The sequence below is a fragment of the Protopterus annectens genome, chromosome 8.part0 (genome assembly GCF_019279795.1).
Source record: "Protopterus annectens isolate FY-2018-M chromosome 8.part0, PAN1.0, whole genome shotgun sequence".
Lineage (NCBI taxonomy): Eukaryota > Metazoa > Chordata > Ceratodontiformes > Protopteridae > Protopterus > Protopterus annectens.
In genome coordinates this window covers 1,885,433,276-1,885,458,914 of record NC_056741.1, presented here as the reverse complement: position 1 = coordinate 1,885,458,914, position 25,639 = coordinate 1,885,433,276, and the positions used below count along the sequence as shown (strand labels likewise).

At 37.8% G+C, this 25,639-nt stretch overlaps 1 protein-coding gene across 6 annotated transcripts in view; it reads right to left on the bottom strand.

Moving 5' to 3' along the window:
- Positions 1 to 25,639, bottom strand: part of TPPP3 (tubulin polymerization promoting protein family member 3) — a 354,310-nt gene that overhangs the window by 94,466 nt on the left and 234,205 nt on the right. The gene's annotated exons all lie outside the window — the stretch shown is intronic.

The window sequence follows — 25,639 nt, the reverse complement described above, 5'->3', positions numbered from 1 at the left end:
ATATCGAAGCGGCTGTTAGTGTCAAGTGTGGTTCAATCAAATATTTCGATTAAAGTTAGATTAGAAAATTTAAGGTAATAGCTAAAGGAATAAGACTGATTCCAACTGAATTAATCATTGAAAATCCTTTTTATTTCTTATTTACTGTCTTGGTAGGTGAGTGCAGTATGTAATAGATAAAATTACTAGTGGTTAAATTGGGAACAAACATCAAGAGTAAACCAATCTTTTTACGACATACATAAATTGTGCTATCTTTGCTTATAGAGACATTCACACAACCACAATGTCTCTATAAGCAAAGATAGCACACTTTATGTATGTCATAAAAGGATTGATTTACTCTTGATGTTTGTTCCCAATTTAAACTAGTAATTTTGTTATCTATTACATACTGCGCTCATATACCAAGACTCTAAATAAGAAATAAAAAGGATTTTCAATGATTAATTCAATCAGAATCAATCTTATTCCTTCAGCTATTACCTTAAATTTTCTAATCTAACTTTAGTCAAAATATTTGATTGAACCACACTAGAAATAGAGTTTTATTTATTTTTTCACAAGTAAGGAGAACGAAACCACAAGTAGCAGAAAATCCATGTACATGTTGCCTTAGGTTTGCAAAAGCGGGGTAATCTCAACCCACTTTCTTTGGATTTTGTGTTAACTGAGGTAGAACACTCATCCCATTTGGCCATCTTTAGACTCAGCCCGGGAAATGTTGTCTATAAGGGAGTATGGTAACAGCCCTTCACACTGATTGTACGAAGCAGTAGTCCCATTTCAAAAATGATTCAATAGGATGCCTTGTCCTGTCACTACATGCACACTATATGTACAGTAACACTGCAGCTCATTACTACAAATTCTATAACTAAAGAAACAGACAAACTGCATAATCAACAATCTGTTTTTCATGCACTACATATTATTTCTTTCAGGTTTGATTAAACAACGTATGCTGAAATGTTTCACTTAGAAGGAGACTCATGATACATGATACATAATAATGTCAATTCCTGAGAAACTAAGGCAGTATTATAATTAAGTCTAACGATCAAACAATTTGAAGCAAAGCAAAGGAAAAAGCAAAAGAAATAATATACTAGTTATATACTACAATAGAATGAAATGTTAGTAAATAAATTTAAATCTAGTAATATAGACAGTGAAATTAGAAAAAAATCAAATTATATGTACTTTTTCTTCAATGAGCCTGAGAAGAAAAAACATGAGAGAACCAGTCATAAATTTCAGAAATTCTCCAGTGTATGAAAAAAATCTTGAACAGGGGTATAAAAGGCAAGAATCAAAAGCAAGCTCATTCAGTAACTCAGAAAAGTACACCAGATGAAGATAGATTCTGTACATGCAAAAATTCTGATGGGGATTTTCTTCACAAGCAGCTTATTCCTTAAAAGACAAGAAGTGCCTCTTTATGGTAATTTATATAATTTTGAAAAGTGCTATAGGTTTAAAGGCTAAAAACAAAATGGATACAGCAAATACATTAAAGGAGACCCTGTGTGGTAGAATTAACATTAGATACATACATACATACAAATATTTTAATCATGGTCATTAATGTCCTTCTAGTTTGCCAATATACCAAAAAAGTTGTTCTCATAATAAGTGTTCAGGCTGTTCTTAAAAATATCTACGCTTGTGCTTGCTTTAATGTAATTTGGTAGTCTGTTCCATGCATCAGGTCCTCTCTCAGAAAACCAATTAGCACACTTCTCATTCCTATAGAATCCTCTACATAGGTTGTCTGATGATTCTCTTCTACTACTTGCTTTTTTGCTGTTTGCACTTTCAAAGTAATTTAAAGTCATTTTCTGTGTTAAAAGCATCTGTTTAACTGTTGTAGGCTACACACTCAAGTGCGCTAGCCTGTTTAAAGCATTTAAAGTGTTTTTGTGTAGTGTACTGTTGTATCTGTAAAAAAAGAAAAAAAAAAACAACAAAAAAAATTATTGTTTCCCGCCTTTTCTAAGCTAGTCTAGTCCTGTTTTCAGGTTCTGCTGAATTCGGGGTTGTGGTACAAGTTCCTGTGTTGCCCATATCCTTACTTGGATAGGAGGAAGTTTCTCTGTTCACCAGTGAGAGTGGGGATGTTTGAGCAGCCTATCTGTTCCCGGAGGAGTGGTCTCAGCCCAGCAACTAGTAGTCTATTGGCCGTTTTGGGTTAATTTCTCTCTCTTTCATCTACCTGCCTTAAAAACCCGCATTTGTGCGGTTTTGCGCTTGTATTCAACTCAGCTAAGCTCCTCGTGCTGTCCTGCAGAGTACTACAAGCAGCAGAGAGACAAAGAGAGACTTTCAACTGATTTAAGTATTTTTTTGCATTTTTCTCCTGCGACTGCAAGTTTTCACCTAAAATGCAATCTACTAGCATTTCTGTACTCTAAAAAGCAATTTTTTGCTGAAATACTTGCTTTTTTGCTGTTTGTACTTTCAAAGTCATTTAAAGTCATTTTCTGTGTTAAAAGCATCCGTTTAACTGTTGTAGGCTACACACTCAAGTGCGCTAGCCTGTTTAAAGCATTTAAAGTGTTTTTGTGTAGTGTACTGTTGTATCTGTAAAAAAAAAAAAACAAAAAAAAAATTCTTGTTTCCCACCTTTTCTAAGCTAGTCTAGTCCTGTTTTCAGGTTCTGCTGAATTCGGGGTTGTGGTACAAGTTCCTGTGTTGCCCATATCCTTACTTGGATAGGAGGAAGTTTCTCTGTTCACCAGTGAGAGTGGGGAGCCTTGAGCAGCCTATCTGTTCCCGGAGGAGTGGTCTCAGCCCAGCAACTAGTAGTCTATTGGCTGTTTTGGGTTAATTTCTCTCTCTTTCATCTACCTGCCTTAAAAACCCGCATTTGTTCGGTTTTGCGCTTGTATTCAACTCAGCTAAGCTCCTCGTGGTGTCCTGCAGCGTACTACAAGCAGCAGAGAGACAAAGAGAGACTTTCAATGGATTTAATTATTTTTTTGCATTTTTCTCCTGCGACTGCTAGTTTTCACCTAAAATGTGATCTACTAGCATTTCTGTACTCTAAAAAGCTATTTTTTTGCTGAAATACTTGCTTTTTTGCTGTTTGCACTTTCAAAGTCATTTAAAGTTGTTTTCTGTGTTAAAAGCATCTGTGTAATTGTTGTAGGCTACACACTCAAGTGTGATAGCCTGTTTAAAGAATTTAAAGTGTTTTTGTGTAGTGTACTATTGTATCTGTAAAAAAAGAAAAAAAAAAACAAAAACAAAAAATTCTTGTTTCCCACCTTTTCTAAGCTAGTCGAGTCCTGTTTTCAGGTTCTGCTGAATTCAGGGCTGTGGTACAAGTTCCTGTGTTGCCCATATCTTTACTTGGCTAGGAGGAAGTTTCTCTGTTCACCAGTGAGAGTGGGGAGCTTTGAGCAGCCTATCTGTTCCTGGAGGAGTGGTCTCAGCCCAGCAACTAGTAGTCTATTGGCCATTTTGGGCTAATTTCTGTCTCTTTCATCTACCTGCCTTAAAAACCCACATTTGTGTGGTTTTGCGCAGTTTTGCATGTCGCGCACCTCCACGCAGCACCATTTAGCTAAGATTAAACTATTCCCGGCTCCACGAAGTCTGCTCTTCAATTTTTCCCTTGGAACCAGTCAGACTTTCAACTTAAGCACTCTAAACAGTTTCTTTTCAGTCCAGCACTTGCCCAAAACTCTTAGTAAGCACTAATAAACGCTAGCACTACACCCCCGATACTATACAGAAGTACAGGGCTCTCTATTCATCCCTAACAGGACAATCAGTAAAACTTCACTTTATCTCTGCAGGCATGTCCAAAGGGCAGCTTCAGGTGTACTCTCCAGTCCAGCTGGTGAATCTGGGCATTTTGAGGCAATGCCACAATTGCCTCATGTACACAGACAACCTTCTCCTCCTTCCAACAAGCACAAATGTATGTGAGAGATGCAACTTTACAGCCAGACTGGAGGCCAAGTTCTCTCAACCCAAGAATGGAACAGTCAATCATGAGGAGAAGGGAAACACTTGCACCACACTACCAGTCTCACATAGACCAATCATATTGGCACTGGCCAATAACACACATAAATACACAAAAACATACTCGGAGGCTCTAAATAGAAATCTGCCTAAGCAGCAGAGACCTGCAAAGCAGACATCAAAACAACCCCCACCTCCCAACAACAGCCACAAATCACATACTTCACAAAGTCAGTGTGCCACGCAATCACATCCCTTAAGGCTAAACAACACACCCAATACATTAGTAACAGGAGACTCTATTGTCAGGCACACTGACATCCCTCTCACTAGACTGAACAAGGAGAAGGTTACTGTAAGCTATCTGTTGGGTGCCAGGATCTGCCACATAACACAAGCAAACAGGTCACTCCATAACAGGTACAAATATGACTCTGTCATTGTTCATGCTGGTGTGAACGACCTGAGACGTACCTCCCTGGACTACATGAAAAGAGACATAGAGGAGCTGTCTGATCATGTAGCCCAGGCCGGTATGACCCTGACCCTGAGTAGCATCTTGCCCTCACCAAGAATGATGCCACAGTATAAAGATAAAATGATTGATTTTAACAATTGGCTTAGCTTTTGGTGTCATTCAAAGCGGATCCAGTGTTTTCCAGCCTGGGATGACATGCTCGACAAGCCACATTGCTTCACAAGAGACAGCTTGCACCTGTCGCCCTTGGGCTTTTGAATACTGGCCAAGGCTCTTACCACCCCCATAGTGCCTTTTTTAGGCAAGGCTCAAAAGACAAACCACTTCCGTAAACAACACAAACAACAAAAAACTGAGGGTAATGCTACTCAATGCCAGAAGTCTAAACCTCAAAATGCATGCACTCGAGGCACTCCTCAGCAAGGAGGGAATTGATTTATGTGCAGTAACAGAAACCTGGTTCAAGGCTCCAGAGAGCACCCTAGCACTACCAGGCTATAACTCATGCCATACCTTTCAGCCCCAGAACCCAGACCAAAATACAAAAGGTGGTGGTGTATTCATTTTCATCAAGGATTCCCACACCTCCAGGTTTGTAGCACAGCACGAGGCCTCGGAGACCATCCATGTGCAACTAACAGTGGGAAACACTGCCTTTCAGTTTGTAGCCTGCTACAGATCACCCACCCTGTCTCAGGATCTCCACTCAGCATTCCTGAGAACACTGGAAAATATGAAGATCCTATCCAACACCATGATATTGGGTGATTTCAACTACCCAAACACAGACTGGGAAAACTACTGAAGTACAAACACCTTTGCCCAATGCTTTCTAGAGTTTATAAACTCAAACACCCTGGAGCAACTGGTTACCACTCCCATGAGAGGTGACAACATATTGGACTTGATAATCACCAATATGGGTGACCAATGTTCCACACCAGAGGTAAACTCATTGCTGGTAAGATCAGATCATAAACTAATCACACTAGACATCCACATCTCGACCCCACCCCCAGTCAAGGAAACAACTGTAAAAAACATTTCAAAAGCAAACTTCTCACTTCTCAAGACCAAGGTGGAAAGTTTCAAAGCCCCACTGCGAAAGGATAATGCTGCCCAAACCGCAGAATCCTTCACAAATGCATTCTATGTGCACCTACAGGAATGCATGAATCAAGCCATCCCAAGTAAAACAAAGACTCACTCCTCCAAAATGAGGAAACCAGTCTGGTGGACCCCAGCCATAAATAGGCTGTACGACAAAAGGAGGAAACTACTACATGATAGAGCAAAATCCCAAAAAGGGAAGGCATCCCTAATCAGTACCAGCAAAAAAACTACGATTCCTCATAAAATCATCCAAGGCCAACTTCGAAAGACAAATTGCCAAAGACGCTAAAGATAATCACAAAGCCTTCTTTAGCTATGTGAAGAATCTAAGTGGCAGCTCTCAGATCTGCTCTGAGTTAGTGCAAAACGACAAAAAATACACTGAAGCAACAGACATTGCCAACATCCTGGCTGACAGGTTCAGTACAAACTTTACCCCCCTCACCCCCTAAAGGGCCCGTGTCCATTCCAGAAGATTGCAGAGCCCCATACATCACAGACACTCAGCTGAAAACAGCCCTTTCCAAAGCCAAGAACACAGCATCAATGGGACCAGATGGCATCCCAGGCTGCATCCTACACGAGCTCCAAAATGAACTAACCCCTCACCTAAACTCACTGTTCAAGCTCAGCCTCACCACAGGCTATGTACCCAAAGAATGGCATACAGCAACAGTTATGCCACTCCACAAAGGTGGTGCAACAATGGATCCCGAGAACTATCGCCCTATAAGCCTGACTAGCTTGGTCTGCAAAGCCATGGAGCGCATCATCATGGAACTCTTTAACAAAGACAAATAAACAGAGATCTCTCAGGGTAAGGTACCTGCTATTTCCCCAAACGAAAAATGTCAATATCAAGATGCAGGTACTCCACGACTATCGAAGCCAACCATCAACTAAAAAAAGCAAAAAAATCAATAAAAAAATTGTTATACTTCAACAGTAAAAAAACTTTATTCCATGGGTTGTTAGCGCTTTCACGTCTACTCTGGACGCTTCTTCAGACTTTAATAAAACACTTCATCACTTCTGTATTTAAATACATATCAACTAAACAGTTAACCAATGAAAGCCTTTGTATGAATACATAACTATAAAAAGTCAGAAACTTCTAAATAAATAAAAAGTCAGAAATTTATATTGTGAAAATTAAAAATTAAAAATTCAACATTGACACTAAAATGGATGTAGTAATAGATTATTACTGTTATTAACATTTCAGATGGCAAATAGCATATGAATATTTATTAAAAACACAAGAGCATATAAAAACAGCATGTGATAAAAAACATTTCAAATATATGAAACTACTGAAAAACTTCTAAAAATACATATTCCTACTAACACCAAGAGACATGAAAAAGTCAAATGTATAGCAATAAATAACTGCTAATGCTTCAGATGACGACTGACTAGAAAGGGTTTCAGAGTAACCCTCTCATTAAGGCCATGTCCTTCATCTGCTTTCATTCTGATGATCCATTTACATTCTTCCCTTTCAGTGAAGTTACTAACATTGCCTAATCTCAATATGGTGTGTATCAATTCAATAACTAAGAACTCAAAAGTGTGTGTGGTGCCTTGCGATAGAACATGTCTAGCCAGTGCATTCCTGTCATTCTCCCTGTTGATTGCATATAAATGCTCTCTAACCCTTTCCCTCAACGTTCTATTCGTCATACCGACATAGAAAGCCTGGCATTTGGTGCAGATGGCTAAATAAACTATGTTCCTTGTCCTACAGTCTGCATAATGATCAAATTTATATAGCACACCTGTGTCCGGGTGCCTAAAGTTATTCCTGCCCAGTATGTATTTGCACTGATTGTAAATGCGACATGGAAAGGTACCCATTCTAACAGTAAGTGGTTGATCTTGAAGTCGCCTTTCATAACATAACATGTTCCTTAAAGATCTAGTATTCTTGTAGGAAAAACTGGGGTGAGGACCTACAAGTGCTCTGAGCCTATCATCCAACTGTAGGATACCCCAGTTCTTTCTAATGACATTAGTAATACTCTTATTCTTGTTGGTATATAAAAGTACCATCCTCTTTTTACTTCTAGTAAATGGCCTGCTTTGTTCCACCTGTTCACTAGTTGCTATCCTAATGTAGGGTCTTGTTTCTTCATTGTGTTCTGTTTGTTGCAGGACTGTCAAATCATTGTCATGGTAACCCCTGGATTTAAAGTCAGTATCTAAGCCCATCAATTCATTCCTATATGCTGAATCATTGCTTGTTAGGCGTGAACAGCGTTCTGCTTGATTCTTAACAATGTTCTTGTGCATGTGGGGAGGATGCATACTATCACGATGTAAGTATGTGTTCTTTCTACAGGGTTTCCTATAAATGTTGGTAGTGAAACACCCATTATGCTTCCTGATGGTAACATCTAAGAAGTCAATCTGGTGACATGATCTCTCCCCAGTCAGCCTAAGAAAAGATGTGGTGTTGTTGATGTAACTTAAAAACTCATCTAAGATAGTAACATCACCACTCCAAACAAAAAACACATCATCCACAAAACGTTTATAATACTTGAGGTGCTGTGAATAATACTCATTTCCAAAGATATACATAGATTCCCAATAGGCTAGTACAAGGTTTGCATAAGAATTGGCACATGATGTGCCCATCGCTACCCCTGAAGTCTGCAGATAATAACCATCTCCATATAAAAATACATTATTTTCTAACACTAATTCCATCAGCATGGTGATCATAATCACTTTGTTGTTAGTCATGCCCTTCTCTAGAAGAAAAAGCCTCAGGAAGTCTATCCCTATATCATTAGGTATGCAGGTGAATAAAGACTGAACATCTAAGGTCATCATAATGTCATTCTCCAAGTATGCTTTTTCAACAGCACTCTCAGCTAGAGATTCCAATAGTTGTTTAATATCTCTCAAAATGGGTCTAAGTTGCTTCTCAATATAAATTGAGATACATTCAGTTAGCCAGCCTCTCCCTGAGACTATAGGTCTGAAGGGTGGATCAGACAATGTCTTATGCACCTTCGGAAGACCTCTGATGATAGGTACCAAAGGTTTTTCAACTAGAAAATAATTATAGAGATCATTGTTTATAATATTGGACATCAACATATCATACAATGAGGCATGAAGTTTACTAATAACCTTGTTTAGATCATACATGTGTATTTTTTTATATGTGGTTTCATCCAATAACATTTCTAACATTCTATTGTTATAATATACACTATCAAACAACACTAGTGCACCACCTTTATCCGCTGGGCGGATAACTATAGTATCATTGTTTTATAAACTTTTTAAAGCTGCTGTTTCTTGTCGGCTTAAATTGTAAAATTCTGACTTAAAACCTGTTTGTTCAAACAACATATAAAAATCATTGCAACAAACTTTCTCAAAACTTTCTAAAAGCGGATGCAATTCTGGTACAAAGCATGAAGGTTTCCTAAAATTATTAATTACTATATCCCTTGTCTCAGTGTTTTCATTATCATAAAATAAATCAAGTGCTAAACCCCTAGTAAAAAGTTTTAATTGTACTGTCAACTCACTAATGTCTATCCCTTGTGAGGGCACAAATGATAAACCTCTGTTTAACACTTTCATTTCAGCATCAGTCAACTCATGGCTAGATAAATTAATTACCAGTTCATTGGAGTGTTCTTCCACAATCTCCTCTGTGGTTCCCCTGACTCCCCTGAGGGTTTCTGTTTCTTCCCCTTGTACTGGGGACTCCATGTCTTGTGATCTGCTGGTAGAAATGATAAAGGGAATGTAAGATTTGTGTTGTCTCTCTCATTAGTCTCTGAATTCCCTTCTGCTAGGAGCAAAGTCTTCTTCCTCACTACCGGTCCCAAGCTCTTAGTGTCCAATTGTCTAATGGTTGGTAGAATATTATCTGCTGTAGTATTCCTATTTTGTAAGTTTTCAGATGTTCCTCCATTCTCCACTAGTAATAAATCTGAACCATTCTCTGTTGTGCACCCCTCTGCATGAGTGCCTTCAAAGATGACCACATTAATACTTCCTGATGTAGTAGGTCGCATTTCGCTGTTACCATCCTTCCTATTGTCAGGAAGGCAAGAGTTCGTTACATCAATAGCTGACCGGAAGGATTCCTTCGGCCAAGAGAAGACGTTCCCACGTGCAAAATCGGAACAGTCTCTCTCCAGTTTCTTCTTTTTCTGTTGCAAAAGTCTGTTATCAGTTAGAGTTAAAGTAGTGGAAAGTTCAGAGAAGTAATCAGGTAACTGTGCAGATGTTAAAGAAGAATTTAAACGCTCTTCCAGAATGGAGATCTCTTTCATGAGTTCTTTCTCATTTAGCGAATATTGTCTTATTAACAGCTTGATATAACTATTGCTAGTCTCAATATTAAGTTTCTGCCAGTCTATTAAAAGGTCTGGATATTTTACCAAAGGTGGGCATCTTTAAAATGCGTAGCCCTCTTGGAATAACTTTAAAGGATAAACATGCTTCCATATGTTGTTTCTGCCACTGCACATTCTTCATTTTAAGTAAAGTATCTTCAAATTGTCTCATCAGTTGTAGCACATTGATATGTAACTGCTTACCAATTCTTATACAAACCTTGTACTAGCCTATTGGGAATCTATGTATATCTTTGGAAATGAGTATTATTCACAGCACCTCAAGTATTATAAACATCTTGTGGATGATGTGTTTTTTGTTTGGAGTGGTGATGTTACTATCTTAGATGAGTTTTTAAGTTACATCAACAACACCACATCTTTTCTTAGGCTGACTGGGGAGAGATCATGTCACCAGATTGACTTCTTAGATGTTACCATCAGGAAGCATAATGGGTGTTTCACTACCAACATTTATAGGAAACCCTGTAGAAAGAACACATACTTACATCGTGATAGTATGCATCCTCCCCACATACACAAGAACATTGTTAAGAATCAAGCAGCACACTGTTCACGCCTAACAAGCGATGATTCAGCATATAGGAATGAATTCATGGGCTTAGATGCTGACTTTAAATCCAGGGGTTACCATGACAATGATTTGACAGTCCTGCAACAAACAGAACGCAATGAAGAAACAAGACCCTACATTAGGATAGCAACTAGTGAACAGGTGGAACAAAGCAGGCCATTTACTAGAAGTAAAAAGAGGATGGTACTTTCATATACCAACAAGAATAAGAGTATTACTAATGTCATTAGAAAGAACTGGGGTATCCTACAGTTGGATGATAGGCTCAGAGCACTTGTAGGTCCTCACCCCAGTTTTTCCTACAAGAATACTAGATCTTTAAGGAACATGTTATGTTATGAAAGGCGACTTCAAGATCAACCACTTACTGTTAGAATGGGTACCTTTCCATGTCGCATTTACAATCAGTGCAAATACATACTGGGCAGGAATAACTTTAGGCACCCGGACACAGGTGTGCTATATAAATTTGATCATTATGCAGACTGTAGGACAAGGAACATAGTTTATTTAGCCATCTGCACCACATGCCAGGCTTTCTATGTCGGTATGACGAATAGAACGTTGAGGGAAAGGGTTAGAGAGCATTTATATGTGATCAACAGGGAGAATGACAGGAACGCACTGGCTAGACATGTTCTATCGCAAGGCACCACACACACTTTTGAGTTTTTAGTTATTGAATTGATACACACCACATTGAGATTAGGCAATGTTAGTAACTTCACTGAAAGGGAAGAATGTAAATGGATCATCAGAATGAAAGCAGATGAAGGACATGGCCTTAATGAGAGTGTTACTCTGAAACCCTTTCTAGTCAGTCGTCATCTGAAGCATTAGCAGTTATTTATTGCTATACATTTGACTTTTTCATGTATCTTGGTGTTAGTAGGAATATGTATTTTTAGAAGTTTTTAAGTAGTTTCATATATTTGAAATGTTTTTTATCACATGCTGTTTTTATATGCTCTTGTGTTTTTAATAAATATTCATATGCTATTTGCCATCTGAAATGTTAATAACAGTAATAATCTATTACTACATCCATTTTAGTGTCAATGTTGAATTTTTAATTTTTAATTTTCACAATATAAGTTTCTGACTTTTTATTTATTTAGAAGTTTCTGACTTTTTATAGTTATGTATTCATACAAAGGCTTTCATTGGTTAACTGTTTAATTGATATGTATTTAAATACAGAAGTGATGAAGTGTTTTATTAAAGTCTGAAGAAGCGTCCAGAGTAGATGTGAAAGCGCTAACAACCCATGGAATAAAGTTTTTTTGCTGTTCAAGTATAAAACATTTTTTATTGATTTTTTGCTTTTTTTGGTTGATGGTTGGCTTCGATAGTCGTGGAGTACCTGCACCTTGATATTGTCATTAACAAAGACATTGGGAACCTCCAGACACTGGACCCTACCCAAAATGGCTTTGTTAAAGGCAGATCATGCCTCCTAAACCTGGTTGATTTTTTTGAAACAGTTACCAAGGCCATAGATGAGGGAAAGGCAGTCCACACAGCCTACCTGGACCTCGCAAAGGCTTTCGACACCATTCCCCACTCTGGCATTATAGAAAAGCTCACCAGCTTGAACATTAACCCCTATGTCACGAGCTGGGTTGCAAACTGGGTCATGGATAGAACTCACATGGTCAGAGTTGCAGGTGCTATGTCTGACTCTAAACCAGTTACAAGTGGAGTCCCACAGGGCTCTGTCCTGGGACCCCTCCTATTTGGTATATACTTCTCTGAGGTACAGGCAAGCACGGGAGGACTATGGCTGACCAAGTTTGAAGATGACTGCAAACTGGGGGCCATAATCATCTCCCTGGCTGACACAGACATTCTCCAGAAGGGTCTCGTGGAGATGAATACCTGGTGTCAGAATCACGGCCTTAATCTAAATGCCAAAAAGTGCATAGTCTTTCCCTTTGGGAAAAATAACGTACCCACAAACTATCACATAGGAGGTAATCCACTAAGTATGGAAGATGTAATTAGGGACTTGGGGACCCAAGTAGATAGCAACCTCTCCTTTGATAACCACATTGCCAAAGTGGTTAGAAAATCCTTCTATGTAGCCCACCTAATCACAAAAGGGTTCGCATCTAGATCAAGAGAGGTTATTGTACCCCTCTACTCATCACTCATCAGGCCCATAATAGAGTACAATGCCCCATTTGGGATGTACCTTACTCGACACCTGCAACAGCTGGAAAGACCGCAAAAGTACCTCACCAAGAGGATGATGGGCCTCAAACAAATGCCCTATGCAGCCCGGCTAAAGAAACTCCATCTTTCCTCGGTTGCTTACCGCCTCCTCAGAGGAGATCTCTGCCTTATGTACAAGGCCATGTCAAACCCTGAATTAATGCACATGCTCCACCTAAGGAAAACCAAATCTCTTAGAGCCACACGCTCTAGGGATTTAAACCCCAGCACAACAAAAAACAGGACATGCTGGAGGGATAGATTCCTGTCCCAGAGACTTCCCTCGCTCTGGAATAGAATCCCAGTCTATGTTACACAAAGCCCCTCATTGACTCTCTTCAAGAGAAATCTTGACGAGTGGATGGGAAATCATAAATATACACCTGGGATCACATCAGTGGCCCTGCTGGACAGAGGCCCAGGAAACTAGTCTAAAAGGGAGGCGAAAGCCAACACAGTCTGGCTAGGCTTATAAATGCCCTTGGGCAGATAGCCTAGTACCTACCTATGAACTTATGAACCTATGAACTTTTTGATAACCTCAAATATTCCCAGAGGTAGTTGTCTCTAAATGGCCTATATACCTGAATAAGATATCTTCTTAAATATCTATATGAGACACTACACAATTTCAGATATTTTAGTCTTTCATAATAACTTAAATTTTCATACTCATGGATGCCCTAGGTATGTTTCTGTTATACTCCTTCCAGTTTACTCATGCTTGTTTTCTTATAAGGTTTCTATATTGTTATTCCATACCCAAGTTTGGGTCTAATAACAAACAATGACTTCATCATTTCTGATGTCCTAGACTTTATAAACCTTTGTATACAATCTATACTTCTATAACTATCATTAACCAAATGTTTGATATGATTAAAAAACTCAAAGCTGGGTCTGCCCATATACCCAGGTCCTAAATGAATCTAGACTGACTGACTACATTACAGTAACCATGAAACAGTGGCAGACCACTTTGCAATTAAGCCATGATAAAGGACAGATTATGATCCCATGGATAAAAATTCAAAGGGATATATATATATATATATATATATATATATATATATATATATATATATTCCAGGGTGACTTGTTGCCACCATTGCTATTCTGTCTTGCCCTTAATCCATTAAGCTGTTTACTTAACAGCTTAGGCCATGGCTACAATTTGGCTCCTAGAAAACAACAAAGTCTAATGACTTCTCATGTTCTCTTTGTTGATGATTTAAAACTGTACAGCTCATCAAATGAGGAACTGAGAGCACAGCTGCAGGTTGTCAAAACTTTTTCAGATGATATTGGAATGTCATTTGGTCTTGATAAATGGGTGAAAGCAAGCTTTAAAAAAGCAAAACTGCAGCACCAGGAAAACATCAGTTGGGGAGAAGAATGTCATATAAAAGAACTTGTGCAAGAGGGAGTGTATAAATACTTGGGAATTGATGAAGGAGCAGCAATAAAACATGAACAAATTTGAATAAAACTCAGTAGGGAGTACTTTAGAAGACTTAAATTAATCCTAAAAACAGCATTGATATCTTGGAACAAGATCCAAGCTCTAAATCAGTTTGCTCTTCCTGTCCTAACTTATAGTTTTGGAGTGATTGACTGGCCCCAAAAAGTGTTGGATAGACTGGATATTAAAACAAGAAGGATGCTTCATGCTTACCAAATGATTTTATAAAAATCAGTGTATACCAAGATTATATATTCCCCATTCCGAAGGAGGGATGGGCCTCCTTGAAATTGATTACATGTATAGATCTGCAGTTGTGGGAATCCACACATATCTAGTGACCTCGCAAGATCCAAATGTAGTCAAAGTTTTGAAACATGAGGAGAATAAATCTAAGATAACATCTCTGCTTAATTTAACACAAGCAGGAATGGAAATCAAACCAGAAGTGGATAAAAAACAGGCAGCAACTGAATGTGCTAAAAAACAAAAGAAAGAATATAAGTTGAAGGATGAGATGAGAAGGCAAGAAATGTGGAAAAAACATAAATATAGTTGCAAGTATAGAAAACTTTTGGAAGAGCCTCATGTTGATCAAGAATGAATGCAGGAATGGTTAAGGAGAGGTGAATTCACCTCAAGAAAGGAAAGGTTAATATTGGCAGCCCAGGATAGTAGGCTATGTACACGCTGGTTTACAAAGTCCATTGAACATGTGGGAGAAACAGACATATGTAGGTTTTGTAAAACCAAACTGGAAACAGTCACACACCTTGTTGCTGTTTGCAATGCACTAATGGCAGAGGTACTGCATACTGAAAGGCATACTAATGTGGCAAGACTGTTACACTGGAGATTGTGCAAATATGGTATCGAAGTGACTGAAAAACACTGGAAACATGAGCCACAAGGAATCATAGAAAATGATGTAGTTTATATCACATGGGATCACCCAATACCAACAGTTCAACAGATATATGCTAGAAAACTAGATATAGTGGTCCAAGAAAAGAAGACAAAAGTAGCATTGATCATTGAAATCGCCACACCCAGTGACTACAGTGTCTTGTGTACAGAGAGACGCAAAGTCTTAAAATACCTTGATCTGCAGGCAGAAACAAAAGCCATGTGGAAGAAAGATACCCAGACAGTTCCAGTAGTGGTAGGAGCAAATGGTCTTATAAAAAAGAATTTACAAGTGTATTTAGATATGTTACCAGTTCATGTAACACCGTATGAATTGCAGAAGGAGTCATTACTGGGCACATTGCAGGTGCTGCGAAGAGCACTTTTGGATAACATCAAAGAGTGAAACAATACTAATTTCATGAAATTTAATTGTACTTTGACTTAGGAATGGGGTCCATTCCCATCATGGTATTAGAAACCCAAAAGACCTGGAGAAATTAAAAATGGCAATTAGTACTCCCACCATATACCCATGCTTCAGTCATTTTCTACACATTGACATTCAAGTGCAATCATTAAAACAGTGACATAGGGAATGGTTCTGCATTTTTACAGTTAAAGCCACAACCTGTTTTATAAAGTACATGAGCCAAAACATATTCATATTGTAGTGAGTAACCTCTCCCACTATAGGATGTATTCAGAACAAGTTTAGCACTAAACTCAAAAATGGATAGAGCTGAATTGCGTGCAGTGAAATGAGCAGGAGGCTCAGTACAGAGTTATGCTATAGCAACATGTCTAGATTTAATTACGTTTGCATGTGTTTATAAATTGCCCCAGTGAAAGCAAAATATCAGGCAAACTACAAGAGAAATGCAGATGATTACTTCAAATAAATGAAAATATAAAAGATTTTTCAAGTATGACTGCACTCAGATAAGATCATCCAAGCATTATGTCGTCTGCAAAGAGGAATGACATTTAACAGCTTGGCTAAAGCATTGCAAATAATGTAGTGGCATGCAACATTGCCTCATGGCACTTGGTAAGTCAGATTTTTGCCTAACTAAGGTACTTTCTATGGAGGTATTAAATGCCATCTCTGTATCTACATTTTTTTCCCAATATCACAAAGACATGGAGTTAGGAGTTGGATTGATTCTCAAATTTCCTGTAGGTGTGTAAGTGCTATGTGGGTAAGTGTGCATGTCTCCTGCAATGGATTGACATCCCATGCAGGACTATTCTCTACCTGGAACACATTGTATGATGTGAAATGTAATGCTTCCTTATGACGATCAACTAAGCAGGTATTAAAAATGAACTCATAAAATATACACAGGCAAGAGATTGCATCCATAAATGATGACATCATTATAGAAATTAAAGATGCAGTAGACTTTTTAAGTGCAGGATATCACAAGGTTAGTACTTAATGCAAAATAACTAGTTATCACCAGGCTATAAGAAATAATACATCAATAGTCCTGCTATTATTACTGGTGGATACAATGGTTTATGAGGCGGCCGGAATGGGTGTGGATATTAGGTAGAGGAGAGAGGAAGAATGAGGAGGTTTGGAGAAACAGAGGCATGAGATAAGTTGGTAGCATGCAGGTAGATGTCTTTATGAGAAAATAAAAATGAAGGAAAGGAAGTAAGGAGATGCTAGAGAGGCTAGTTTCCAATGTTAGGTGATGCTCTGAGGAGAGAAGACCTTATTTCATATTTATTATGCATGCAGTCCAGGAAACCATTGCATGCAGCTCATGGGAATAGTTATTAAAAGTTACTGCCTGAATTTGGTAAAGATGGTGGTGCCCATAGGGAGAGATTCCAAAGTCTGTGATGTTGTTAAGGAGAGTCTATAGTCACTCACATTGAGCTTTCTGAGTGGGGTAGTCAGAAAGAAGGAGGAAAGAGAGTGACAAATGTGTTAGTACGTCTTTTAGAGAGTCTGATGAAGAAGAAGATGAACTACAGTATTCTATGATTGCAGGAGGATTCTGGCCACTGTATTGAATCACCCACATGGGCAGCTGTATTTATCCCAGTCATGCTGCATTTCCAGATGTGATAAGTTCAGAATATTACTCTCCTCTTATTTTTGCTTAGCAGAGTTTCTGATTTAGAAAATAAATGCTTTATTTCTATAAATGAACTTGAGGCAGTCCGTTGAAATCTCAAGGTTTGTTTAGTTGAGTCCCAAGATACCAAAGAAGAAAAAAAAAAATGTAGGAAAAAAGCAAATATTAAACATTGCTGTTTTCCTTTAAACTTGTTTTTTCTAGTGGTGAAGCCTCGCATTACATACCTGATGGTTGGGGGGGGGGCAAGCCTCCCCCCCAAAAACCCCTGAACTTGTATGTATCAACTAAGACTGCCAAACCTTGGAAAAAAGGGAATATTCCTAGAAATTACAAACTAACATTCAATATATGTAAGCCTTGATTTTCCACCATTTAGTCTTCATCTCTCAGGGCTTGGCAATGTCAGATCTGAGGTTTTAAACTGTAACCAAACCTGATGAAAATGTCAAGGGGACTTTTGAAAAGTATTCTGAACAGTTAACATTGTAAATATACTTTGTAAACAAAGTGTGCAGATGTTATTAATATAACCTGACCATATTACATGCTACAGCTCCACTAAGAGTACTGAAAGACTTCCTGTGAGTGTACTGTCCAAAACTTTTTCCCTGAGCACATATACAGGGTGCATTTGGGAAAAATGCCTGAGCCGTGAGGTAATTCCTTCTGTGCTTTCCATATGGGGAACTTCACCACCCAAATACTCTTTTACTGATATATACTAACTCCATTGTCACACAAACTTTGGGGTAAAAAGGAAACGCTCTATGATTGTGAAACGTGCACCAAGGGAAACACATTCCCGGAGCTGACACTTCTGGCAGATTGCCTACTGCCATCTTCAAAAGGAATCAGCATTCCAACAAATGTAGATTTCCTCACTACAGGGCAGAACACTTCTCAGTTATTGTACAAATCTGTACTCAAGTCTATAACTTTGATATGTCTCAGTCTGCAAAGTACCCAGAAGTGAAAAAATACAAGCAATACAAAAAACAGAAGATGACGTAAAATATATATCCCCCAATAATGTGAATGCAGTCAGAGTACTTGTGAAAAAGTCAAAATCCACCTAGCATTACCTTTATTTAAAAGAACTGCATATCGTAGCTAACATAAAATGTATTGTGGTACTGAATGTTTTTTTTTTTTATAAAAGAATTGGCCACTGCTTAAAAGATCATACTTTGATTTAAATGTTGTTCCATTACATAATCCACTAGACACAAAGATTAAAATTCAAAGAAAAGTATCTACTAGAACAAAGAAACATACAGATTGAAGAATACATATGGTACAAATAACATTATTACAGTCTGAGTGTTAAATACTTTTTAGAGTGATGTCTGTAAAGAATGGTTCAATGTCTTAAACTGCAAACTTTGAAATAGGTAAAAAAAGTTTTATTATTTTGTACTACAGAGTAAAAGAGACCTCATTAAAATGCCCAAAAAATTAAGTATAGGAAATGTTACTGTTTTCTATTTTTTTTAAAGGGGGAGGAATGTAACATTTTGAAGTCCAATGAATACAAGCAGTTCTCGGCTTATAATAAGTCAACAGGTAACAACTCTTGCATGCAATAGGGTGGCTTCAATCTGTCTTAAAGTTGATTGGTCAACGTAACCTGGAGAATTAGCCTATGAAGCAAGACATTATGTTTACCCAATGAAATAGGGAGGTAATATTCTGATTACTTTGGTCTTTTGCTTTGATGTTATTGCCCAGTGGCACTCTAACCAACTGCTATTTTCCCACAGACCTACCAACAATGGGGCAAAATGCCTTACCCTCCCAGATTACCTCTTCTCCTTCCAGCTTCTTAAACCTTCATTATGATTCTAGCCTTCCTACTACCTTACTGTCATCCCCCTAACACTACACTTAGGGTTACCACCTGTCCCACTTTGCGAGGGACAGTCCCTCTTTGGGCAGTTGTGTCCTGACAAAAAAAATTAAAAAATGGCAAATGTCCTGAGATTTTAGGACAAAATTATTTCCTATATTTTATGTAATAGTTGCATTTCTGTATCTAAAATACCTAAATGCTATAGGAAACAGAATAAGCAACTAAAATGCTATAAGAATAAGCTTTTATTTAGGCAAAAAAGTTAAGTTATATCCTTTGTACTGACTGTGGGTATGTATCGGCCTGTAAAATCTGATGTTTGTACGGAAAATGTCCCACTTTGGCCATTTGAAAAGGTGGCAACCCTAACTACACTACTACTCAGCTCCCTGTTTATATGCCTCTCTTCTCTTATAACCTTCTCTTCACCACTCTATTACTTCTTAATCTTCCTTATAAATTATTTTCCACAACTACATCTTATATATAGTTAACTACCAATTCATCAGCAAATTATAACAATCTCAGGTGAACTTTCAAAACAATGTATTTTGTCAACCTCAACACACTTTTGCAATACAAATTAATAACCACTGTCTTCTTACGTGTATAAAATTACTTGTATTTTGTTGAAGCCATATTGTATGTAATCATTTGTTTTTTTGAAATTTATCTTGCATTGTATGTTAACTAGAGGTTTTTTTTCCTGTGGGCCTCCTTGACCCAGTCTGACTGTCCCAGTAAACAATTGCCAATAAAATAAAATAAATAAAATCAGAGAAATTTCTGGTGGGGAGGGGGAAATACAGGGAAGGAGACTTGACTAGTATAGCAGGCTGGTGATAAGATAAGTTAGTTTTGGTTGTGGTAACATCCTCACTGTTTCACTGCATATTATGTAAGGAGTTTAATACCCTCCTTGCAGCAGTCCTCTGCATTTGCTACACATTCTGGGACTGCATCGTTGGAATCTAGACATATATTTGCCTTCATGAATTCAGAGATCCTGACTGCAGAACAAAGCTCTGCTTGTTGATCAAAGGCACATTTCTCTGTTCATCTAGGCTCCATGTTGAGTGACCAACATTGCTGACTGGGCTGTTTACTTCTCCCCACGATGGACAAGCTGGTTATGGTTGTTCACTAACACAGTGCCCATCTGGCTCCTACAGCACAACATCACTAGCCAACCCTCAGTCATCTGGGTCACCACCAAGTCTTTATCTTTGTCTACCAGAGTCATATTGTGCTCCACACTTATACACAAAATAAAATTTAAACATACATGTGTGCTTCCTGTGTAAACTTACAATTTTAATGAAGACAATAACATAAAACTGCAGTTTGCCTTCCAGACATGTACAATGGTACACATGTTCATTTTTTGATATATTATTTTTTATATGCTTTATAATGATTCATGCAGACAGTTGCATGTAAGGAACACATAAGGAAAAGGTGAACGGCAATGGCTGATTATACTGTGCTGTATAACATTTTAGGGGGAACAGTGAAGCCCTACTGTGTACCCAGCACATCATGTAACAGCAGTATTGATCATATACCTTGTGCTATCTTAGGACAAGGTCCTTGTAAGTTTGAGGACCAAAACTGCAATTTCCACAATTATAAGACCATTACAGTGAATATGGTGAAGCTGTACTAAGTCTAGTTTGCAGTACCTTGAAGTATTACATCTATTCTGAGGTCATAACCCTCAACCTCTTAGTGCAAGAAATATGGGCAAGGCCTAAAATAATGGGGGGGGGGGGGGCATGGGACCAAAAATAGGGACAGACTGTAAATATTGTTCTTATAAACTTAGAAAGTTGCTAGAATATCAGGATTGGTGTTAGCATACATTTTCTGAAGGATATAAAGTTTGAAACTTAAGCATATATCATCATTTAGTGACTTCAGTCCTAAGTGATTTGCCAGAAAACCACACAGTTTATGAAAAGTCCAACAGTATGAGGCAAAAATCTGGGCATTCTGCAAACATGTGAACAGTTGAGACATATGTCTGAGGTACAATGACCCTAGAGTTTGTAGATGTATTTAACAGGGTTTAGGAAGTACTGTCCCTCATATTATGAGAGCTGACAACTCCAAAAATGCTATAAAATATCTGTACATGAACTCCTGGAGCCTCATGACTCCCAAAGTAGAAAATGCCCATAAGCGTTTTCTGTAGGAAACCATCACTAGTGTGGTTTCCATACATGCTATTGCAGTGATTCCTTCATTTTGGAAGATTCTTCCCTTCTTCATATTTATGCAGTTGTGGACTTGGGATATATAAGCCTGGAGTATGATGTACGGGCTTCTTGACTGGGAAAATGCTTAGCAGGTTAAATTTTCTTCGGTGTGATTTTTTTAGCCATTAGTGTTTGGTGACTTGGTTCCTTGACATCTTGTGACGTTAACTTTCATAGAGTTACCAGTGAGCTCTATAATTCACTGTTAACATTTTAAAAATGAAGTTTATGTTTTTCAAACGTAGGACTCAAAATATATGTTCTTGCAGTTGTGATAAGGAATAGCTGTCTCTCATAAGATCAAGTGACAAGAGTCCTTGATGCATGCATTCTGATGCTTAACTTAATTGGGCACAATGAAATCCTGAGGTACCATGGTATATAGTTCTATATCTCAAATCAAAATGTTATGGCATATTATTAAGAAAGGCTTCTGCTGACAAAATCCACAGCCAGGCAAACAGAGAATAGTGAATACTGATGGCTGTGTTTAACAGATATCCAAAATGCAGTATAAACACTTCCTTCCGCCAAAAAATTGCATTTGGATGTAGCCACATATCAGAAATTTGTATCTCCTTACCATAAAAGGCACTCAGTCTAGTAAGTAAATGTGCTAAAAATAGCTGGAATGACAAGTTGAAAATACTTTCATTAAAAACAGCAATTAAAATAATCAGAAAGGGTAATATTCTGCTCCAAACTAGACTAGTAAAAATGTTAATTTAAAAGGTGGATCAAAACTCCACAAAGTAGTTAAAGGATTCAGGTTTAGTATTTTAATACATATTTGTGTTGCCCTGTGCAGTAATTCATCATGCCACCAGTATAAACAGGAGGCAGATTCATAGGAATGAAAAAGTCAAATCCTTTTAATATGAAAAGCTTTTGTGGGTAGCAACTGAAAATATGTTGTGCAACAAAATATATGACTGAGACCTAACTCCTTGCATCAGAATTAAACTAGACCAGATATGGGAAAGTCAAATAGGTACTACACAGTATTACAAACACTCCACATAACAGCACAAAAGAGTAACAAATAAGGTAACAGGTACTATGATGCTGGGTTCTACATTCATAACAGAATGTTACAGGCATGATGGCAAAGTATACATAGCAGGGGAAACAAAAAGTATGCATCCATGTTTTACTAAACTGGCAGCAATGAAAAGGCAAAACAATACCCCATGACATTCTCCATGCACATTAGCCTTATGGGTACTTCTTAAAGCTATACTAAAATATGCAACAGTAGGAAGTCCTGCTGCACCCCAGTAACTATGAGGTCATCAAACATTGGGGTATTATATTCTTTATCAGTGCACCCTTCTTAGCTTATTCAGCTCAGTTACAATGGCTTCAGTAATTTAGGTAAAGATATAAAAGATAACATCATTAACATGGCATAGAAGGAGAGGGTATTACTTGTGTAGGGTTATCGTCAGTCATTCAGACTTAAACTGGCATCTGAATAACTAAAACAATAAAAGATATAATCCTTACCATGGCCTGGGCAGGGAGGTATTACAAGTGTAGGACTTGCGGTCAGGTGGATTTAAATTGGAACACCTATATTACAGCTATAGTGCAACCTCAACTAGCAGTAAGGTCTTTCCTCACGCCCTACAAAAAAGATTCTAAAATAAGTACTGGACATTATTTAAAACTGGGTAGTCTTGGTCCAATATTTCTCAAATGTAAATGAAGACAAAGTCTCAAATTAGGAACCAGGAAGACATTTGGAAAAAAATGATTATTACACTGTCTGACTTACCATCACCTTAAAGGACAGAGAAAATGGAAAATAATTAATGTTCGGTTTGGTAACTACAGTTCATCAAATCTGCTCTAAGGAAATTGTCCATTCACTTAGAAATCCCTTCACAGGAAATATAACCTATGACTTAGGGGATAAGGTGGGTCGCAGTGGGGGTCAACAGGTTCTCACATATCAGAATATTTTTGGATAAACACGATCCATTAAAATGGATACTGTGAGCTGAATTTCATTGAACTATTTCAGTTATTTCTAGTGGCAATAACAAAAGCTGTGAGATTCAGGATGGTACACTTTAACAAACACCAAGACAGAATAAATAAAAAATTGTTGGAAATCAATATACACTTTTAAAAGAACAGATAAAGCCAAACCACTACTGTTCAAAGTTAGATGCTTTCAAAGATGAGGGGGAAGGTCCTGTATTGATGAACAAAACATATTTCAGTGAACATGAATTTGTTTCATCACTGAACAGTTTTTCACTATGGTTGAATGCACAAATTCTCAAATGCAGAGGAAAGAGACAGTGTTCTTCGACTAAACGTAGTTTATCTAAGGTCACAGCATCTTTCAGGTTATGTTTTCTACGAGGGTGTTTCCTCAGTGTTTTTGTTTAATTAGTGATCAACTATTCCTTATGCTTCTTGGCGAACACACAGAGAATTTTAAAGTTAAAAAGGAAAAACAGAAAGACTGAAAATATTGGCAATTAAGACAAAAAAAAGTACAAAGGACAGTCAGAAAAAAGAAAACACAGAGAAAAGGGACATCTGTCCATCAAGAAGAAAGACATAACATTTTATAGATACATAAATAAGGAATCAAAGAGGAAAGCAGAAAGGAACTAACTGCACTGAGTAGAAATGAGTCAGAAAAAAAGTAAAAAAGGAGGGTTACTAACTGCATTATTTTGCTTAGGAGTGGCAAAGGAGGGACAGGTGATATATTAAAACACAGCTAGCAGCATTTCCTAAAAAGAGCAGTTTAAAAACAATTCTTTCACAATGGAAAGTATGTTGAAAGAACTTAAAAAAATGTAATTTGAGGTCTGATGGGATTCATCCTAAAAATCTTATACAAGTCAAAGAGGTCCCGAGAGGTCCCGGGTTCATATCCCAGACAAGCCCCCACCCTGCTAGACAGGGGTCCAGGGAAGTAAACAGTGTGGGAAGAAATAGCCAGGGAATTGTTATGGCTAGGCTTGTATAGGCCCTAGGGCTGATAGCCTAGTACCAACCTATGAACCTATGAACTGATAATACTGCTAACTAGCCTTTTTTTAAGAACTTCGAAGATGGTAAGATCCATATTCACTAGAAGAATACAGTTGAGTTTCTCCTTCACAAGAATGAGAAAGAACTTAATTTATAAAATTACTGCTGAAGGAAAGAATTAAAAAAAAATTGGAAAGCTTGTGGACTATGGGACTCAAAGCAACATGAATTACAACTGAAAGGGTTGTGTTAAATATTTCTTACTGAGTTTTTCATCAGGCAGCCCAAGCAGGATATTGTGTCATCAAGAGTCTGTGGATGTGCTGTGCTTTGTCTTTAACAAGTCATTGGGAATAGTCCCCATAAGAAGTTAGTGCATACATCTGATAGATAAAGTGATTACTAGTATGGTAATACAGATAAACCAATGGCCAAACCATAGGTCACAAAGAGGCCTAGTAATATGCTAACTGAAAATGTGTCATAAGACGTCAGTAGTGGGAACCTATCCTTTTCAATGTCTGTTCATAACCTTGCAGAAGTCTTAGAAGAATTGCTTTATCATTTGTTGATGTCATAAAGTTATGGAACAGGGCTGTCAAAAAGCAGGGCTGGAGACAAATAACGAATGCTGTAAAACATGGCAGTTTAAATTCAGTGAGAAAAATATAAAATAATGCATCTGAGAAGCAAGACTACAAGAATACTGAGTTTAAATAAATGTGCATGTGTAAAAGAGCAGATACAACCGCTACTGTTCAAAGTTAGATGGCTTCAAAGATAGGAGAACAGTTTCCTACAGATGACTAAAATGCATTTCTGTGAACATGAATTTGTTTCATCACTGAACACTTTCGCATCATGTGGGGAAGCACAATCTGTCATGTGTGGGAAGGGATACCATGTTCTTGGAAAGCATTAGCAGGAATTAATGAAGAAGGACATCAAAACACAATACTATTACCGGTTTTACAAAATAAAACAACACACAGACCCACAGCAGAATAACTTCCTTGAAGGCAATTCAGCCAAGGTCCCAGAAGCACCAGTAAAAGTTTCCTCTTTTTGCAGTTATTCTGCTGTGGTTCTGCTTTTTTTAATTAATGAAGAAAGAGACATAATTTTTGTTTTCATATGTGACTAATAGAAATACAGTCAGAGGGAGATGGCAGGAAGCAGCACATCAAGTAAAACATAAGGCATCATCCTCCCACTTTATACAGTAAATCATCATGTAGTGTGATGTGTGTAGTTATAGAAATGTCAGCTGTGTACCAGCATGTGTAGGTTATACATACACACACACACACACACACACACACACACACA